Source organism: Narcine bancroftii, chromosome 5 (genome assembly GCF_036971445.1).
Source record: "Narcine bancroftii isolate sNarBan1 chromosome 5, sNarBan1.hap1, whole genome shotgun sequence".
NCBI classification, from domain to species: Eukaryota; Metazoa; Chordata; class Chondrichthyes; order Torpediniformes; family Narcinidae; genus Narcine; species Narcine bancroftii.
In genome coordinates this window covers 210,371,181-210,377,180 of record NC_091473.1, presented here as the reverse complement: position 1 = coordinate 210,377,180, position 6,000 = coordinate 210,371,181, and positions in this window count along the sequence as shown.

The following is a 6,000-nucleotide window of genomic DNA, read 5'->3' as shown; positions in this document are numbered from 1 at the left end:
TTAAACATTTTTTTTATTTTTGAGGGGTTAAATATAATTGATGTAAAAAATTATATTGGACTAACCTCTACCTTACATTAATAAGTTTAGTCATATCATCTCTTCATAAATTTCTCCAATCATTTTCACCTCTCTTTCTATTCAAATCAGTTTCCCATTTTAATCTTAATTTAAGAATATTTAATTTAGGCATTTTCCTTTGTAATAATTTATACATCTCTGAAATAAATTTCTGTTCTTTCTTTTAGTGGGTAATTGTAGTGGGAGGAGGGTGGGGAGGCAGGGGAGTAATGGGGAGGGAGAGGGCTTTGGGGCTTGTTTTTATGTATACACATATATTGTATATCTTCTTTATATGTATTTTATTATAATTGAATTGTGGTTTCAAACTTTTAAAATAAAGTATTCAAAGAAAAAAAGGAGTAAAGCAGAATGAGCAAAAAACAGGAAATCTCACAATACAGGCAGTGTCGACTGGGGGACGAACCTGACCACAGAGCATGTTAATTGGATATGAGAATTGATTTTGTCTGTGTGAAAGGAGACAGGGAAAAGGGGAGAGACAGAGCTGGGGGAAGAAGTGAGGGGAGAGGTTAACGAAAACCAGAGAAGTCAATGTTATCAGTCGGAAGATGAGGTGTCCAATTTGTGGGTGCTCTCAGTCTGGCAGTGCGTGAGACCGTGAACAGATGTGTCGGCAAGGGACTGGGATGGGGAATTGAAATGGGGGGGCCACTAGGAGATCCACGCTATTGCGGCAGACAGAGGTGCTCAACGCCGCCATCTCCCAGTCTGTGCCCAGTCTCTCTGCTGTCACAATGGGAATGGTAAGACGTCCACCAATGGGGGGGGGGGGGGGGGGCGGAGTCCAACCTTGATTGGCAGGTGATACAACTTCCGACAAGGTTCCAGACAGGGAGGTCATGAAATCCTCTGCAATCCAATCCACATAATAACAATGAGTGAAAGACTTTTGAAAGACTTTTGGAGAAGAGAAATGGGGAGGGGGGGTGTTTGGAGGTAAGTGTGAAAATGAAACAATGATATTAATGCAATTGATGTCATCGCATGTAATGTGGACATGGGCATTGACTGCTGGAAGAGATCAAAAAAGCCAACGCATGTCATGATGCTCCCAGCATCTTATAGATCAGGGGTGGCCAAACTTGGTCACTGCAAGAGCCACGTAGAATGATAAAAAACAACACAGAAAACAGACCATTCAGCCCTTTTAGTCTGTGCTGAAACATCATTCCTCTAGTCCCAATGACCTGCACCATAACCCTCCAGACCCCTCCCATCCACATATCTATCCAAATTTATTCTTAAAATTTAAGACTGAGCCTGCATTTACCACATCAGATGGCAGCTTGTTCCAAATTCCCACCACTCTCTGAGTGAAGAAGTTCACCCTAAACCTTTCCCCTTTCACCCTAAAGCCATGTCCTCTCCTAATCTAAGTGGAAAGAGCCTACTCACATTTACTCTGGCTATACCCCTCATAATTTTGTAAACCTCAATCAAATCTCCCCTCATTCTTCTACGCTTTAAGCAACCTGTTTAATCTTTCCCTGTAACTCAATTGCTGAAGATCCAGCAACATCCTAGTAAATCTTCTCTGCACTCTTTCAATCTTACTGACATCTTTCCTGTACTTTGGTACCAAAACTCCACACAATACTCCAAGTTTGGCCTCACCAATGTCTTAAACAACCTCACTATAACATCCCAACTCCTGCACTCAATACTCTGATTTATGAAGGCCAAGATGGCAAAAGCTTTCTTTACAAACCTGTCTACTGGTGTCACCACTTTCAGGGAATTATGCATCTGTCTTCCCAGATCCCTTTGTTCCTCCTCACTCCTCAGTGCTCTACCGTTTATTGTGTATGTCCCACCTTGGTTTGTCATTCCAAAATGCAACACCTCACACTTGTCTGCATGAAATTCCATCTGCCGTATTCTGGCCCATTTTTCCAGTTGATCCAAATCCCTCTTCAAGCTTTGAAAACCTTCCTCACTGTCCCCAACGCCTCCAATCTTAGTGTCATCTGCAAACTTGCTGATCCAATTTACCACATTGTCATCCAGATCATTGATAGAGACAACAAGCAACAGTGGGCCCCACACCGATCCCTGAGGCACAGGCCTCCAGTCTGAGAAGTCCATTACCACTCTCTTTCTGCTCCCATTCATCAGTAATACTTCAGATGTTTGAGAGCTGCAAGACATGAAAAAATATTACATACACGATTTTACTCTTACATGCACATTTTGTTACAAAATTGTATTTAAATATTAAGAATACATGTTCATAATATTTATTTGTGTATGTAGTTTTAAAACTGCTAATTTGTATTATTTTCATTAATCAAAAAGTACACACATCACAGATTACAAGATCAAGGAACAGAAGTAGGCCATTTGGTTCATCGAGTCTGCTCCACCACTTCACCATGAGCTCAATCATTTGCATGTCTCGTTCCATTTTCCAGCCTTTTTCCCATATCCCTTCATATCCTGACTAATTAGATACCTATCAATCTCCCCGTTAAATTCCCCCTGTGATCGGGCCTCTGCAGGTCTATGTGGCAATGAATTCCACAAATTCATGACCCTCTAGCTAAAGAAATTTCTTCTCCTCTCTGTTTTAAATGGGTTCCTTCTAATTCTAAGACTGTGTCCTCTTGTCCTCCAAGGGAAACATTTATTCATTTCTACTCTGTCCAATCCTTTCAGCTTTCAAAATGTTTCTATGAGATCCCCTCTTATTCTTCTATTTTCCAAAGAATACAGTTCAAGAGCTGCTAACCATTCCTTATATGTTAGCCCTTGCATTCCAGGAATCATCCTGTACTCTCTCCAACATCATTACATCCCTTCTAAGATAAAGGCTGTAAACTGCGCACAGTACTCACTTTCTTTACTGCCGATCCAACCTGGTGGCTAACCTTTAGGGAATCCTGCATGAGGATCCCCAAGTCCCTTTGCACTTCCAAATTTTGAATCTTCTCCCCTTCCAAATAATAATGTTTATTTCCTCTTTGAAAATGTACAACTGTACATTTCTCCACATTGTATCTCATCTGCCTTTTTTTTTACCCACTCTTCTAAGTTGTCCAAGTCTCTCTGCAACCCTCCAGTTTCTTCAACACTTTCACCACCTATCTTGGTATTGTTAGAAACAGAATTACCTTCAAAGAAATTGCTCGAGACAAAAATTGAGAACAAAGAACATTTATTATACAACAATGCAAAGTTGGGTGCTTCCCCTTACCCTGGGAATACACACATACACTGGGGCTCACCCAACTTTTATACAGTTTATCTCAGTATAGGAATAACCCCCCCCCTTACATTCTTCTGCCTCCTGCTGGAGAGGTTTGGCATTAGGCAATCCTGCCTGCCTACGTGCTGTTTCTGTGCACTTGGAGGACCAGGGGGTATCCTGTCGGTATCATGTCATTATCCCCATTGTCCTTATTCACAACCTTGCCCTTGTCCCCATTCACACATTTCCAACTCTCAGATATAGTCCCTTCATATGCAGAGTTCGCTAATCCTGTCTAGGGTTTACTAATTAAATATGCATAACTTGATAAATCTGTGTATGGCTTACTAATTATCTATGTAGAACTGGCTAATACTGTCTAAGGTTTTCTAATTATTTATGCAAGCCTTGCTAATTCTATCTGGGGCTTGGAGACCCTTATCTCGTTCAGACTAACTCTACTTCTATCATCCATTGTCTGTCCTTATCTCCTTCATTCAGTGAACTTGCTGCTTCTGTCTGAAGGGCTAGGAGATTCTTATCTTACTCAGACAGTGTCAGCTTCCTGCCTTCTAATATCCATGTCTCATGTTGTTTGTACTGGCTTCATTCATTTACTTATGTATCTATTTTATTTTCTTCATGTTCATATTGCAATATCAGTTTTTCTCATCTCTCACAATCCTCACTTTTCTTTTAGATCAGTAATACTGATGTGCTTAACTGAAAATGTCTTACTTGACAACTTGGTGTTTTTCCCAGCTGGTCAGTAACCGGATTGCAGTCTCTGTGTCATTAGACAGAATTAGGGAAACATACATCCTTTGGGTTATAGTGTTCTGACGAAGAGTCCGTTGAATTAAATACTGCACACGTCTTTAGGCAGGGGAGCACCATAAAGGTCAGAGTAGCGAGTCCAGCTGCTATAAAGGTTGTGAGTATCAGACTCCAGTTTTCAGTAAAAACTCTAGTCCATCCCACATCAGTCCAAGGTTGCCAAGTCTGAACATGGGCATGGGCAGATTCTTGTCGAAGTCCTGAAGCAGTGTCTTTAGCCGCCTGACTGTTGTAAGCATTGTCCTTAACCAGTCTTTCAGAAACGATGCCTTCAGCAGCCAACGAGTAGTCGAGAGCCAGGCGGTTTTGTTGAACTGTGGCTCTGTCGTCTTTCTTCAGCCCCTAAATTCAGGGCCATCACTGTCTGTTCGGTGATGATCTCCAAGGCTGGAGTCTGATTAAACGATTTAAATGCCAAGCAGCTTTAGCGTTCTGTAGCAGCTTACGTCGTTTACAACTGGAACTCCCCTTAACGAGGTGGTGCTTATCATTTTGAATGTCTGAGGGACCCAAAGGATGTTTGAGAAGAGACCAAGCTGGGGAGGGTTGTTTCTTATCGTTTAACCTGTGTGTTGCAGCTTGTCTGCTAACATTAGCATATGTATTAACTCTCTCTCTCTGCAACATGTACAATCCTGACTACCATTCTGTCTGTCTTTGTCCCACCATGTCCTTTGTGCTATCGCTTTAAAACTCCTGTCTTTAATACCTGTGTAGGCTAAGATACAAATTAGATGTACTCCACTAAAGCTGATCAGTTCCCCTGGTCCGTATTGGAATCTCTTGTTAACCCATATCACACTGACTATACATTAAATCTATGCCCTGTCTACATTCTAAAGGAAAATAATTGTCACCTCTGCTGCCCCTATCCCAGGAGGACTTAATACATTGTGAGTAATTAAGTGATGTCCCAGAAATGGAGAAGCAACAATTAAACAATACAATAAATGGTAAAAACAACATTACGGCACTTTTTCACGGCGTAGTGTAACTTTCAGGTCAGAAGGAAGAGGGACTGCACGCCAGGTGGAGGGTAGATTATCAATGTTGTTATTCTGTGGTTCAGTACCTGGTTTAATTCGTTGGATGTGGCTCCAGCCTTTTTCTCTCGTTCGCACGGCAGTGTCTGAAATCAAAAGTATACAGTAGGGATCATCCCAGGCAGGTTTCTTGTTGGTGATGTTGGCATGCTTTTACATATAACCAATCACCAGATTTAATAAAATGAATAACAATCTGACTTTTCTTTGTGTTAGTGTAAAAATTGTAAAATGAAACACAAACCATATTTCCATGGGTTTTGAATATATTAGACCATATTAAAATGCAGATGGAGCTGCTTGTCTGTATGAGGCAACCAACCTGCAGTTTATTAGAGTGAGTAAATAACAGACATTGCAGCACAAGAGCCCCTGCGAGAGAACTTGAAACATATTCAACCTTTAGTTCTGCCTTAAGTACACTTTTAGCCATAATGATTCGGCGAGTGATATTAACTGTATTCTAAATGAATTTATTTTAAAATAGCCGAGTGGGAATAAGACATGTCTTTGTCACTGCCGACGGCAATGAATTTGACGATTATTTAACATTGCAATTGTAATTGTAAACATTAAATGCCTTGTGCCACAGCTCACAGGAGCTAGCCTTATTTAAAACAGTCTATAAAACAGGCACCAAAAAAATTTAAAAGATGTTCTTATGAAGATTGCACACACAATCATTTAAGTACAGGCTAGTTTCTATTATATTCCACTTAAAAGTTCTGCTGCATGAATCCTGGAGCTTGTGGAGTCATTATTGAATCAAGAAATATTGGTGCCATGCCAATCTCATTCTAACATGCCAATTTCTCCAATCCTTAAGTCAAGATGTACTGAATAGCATCT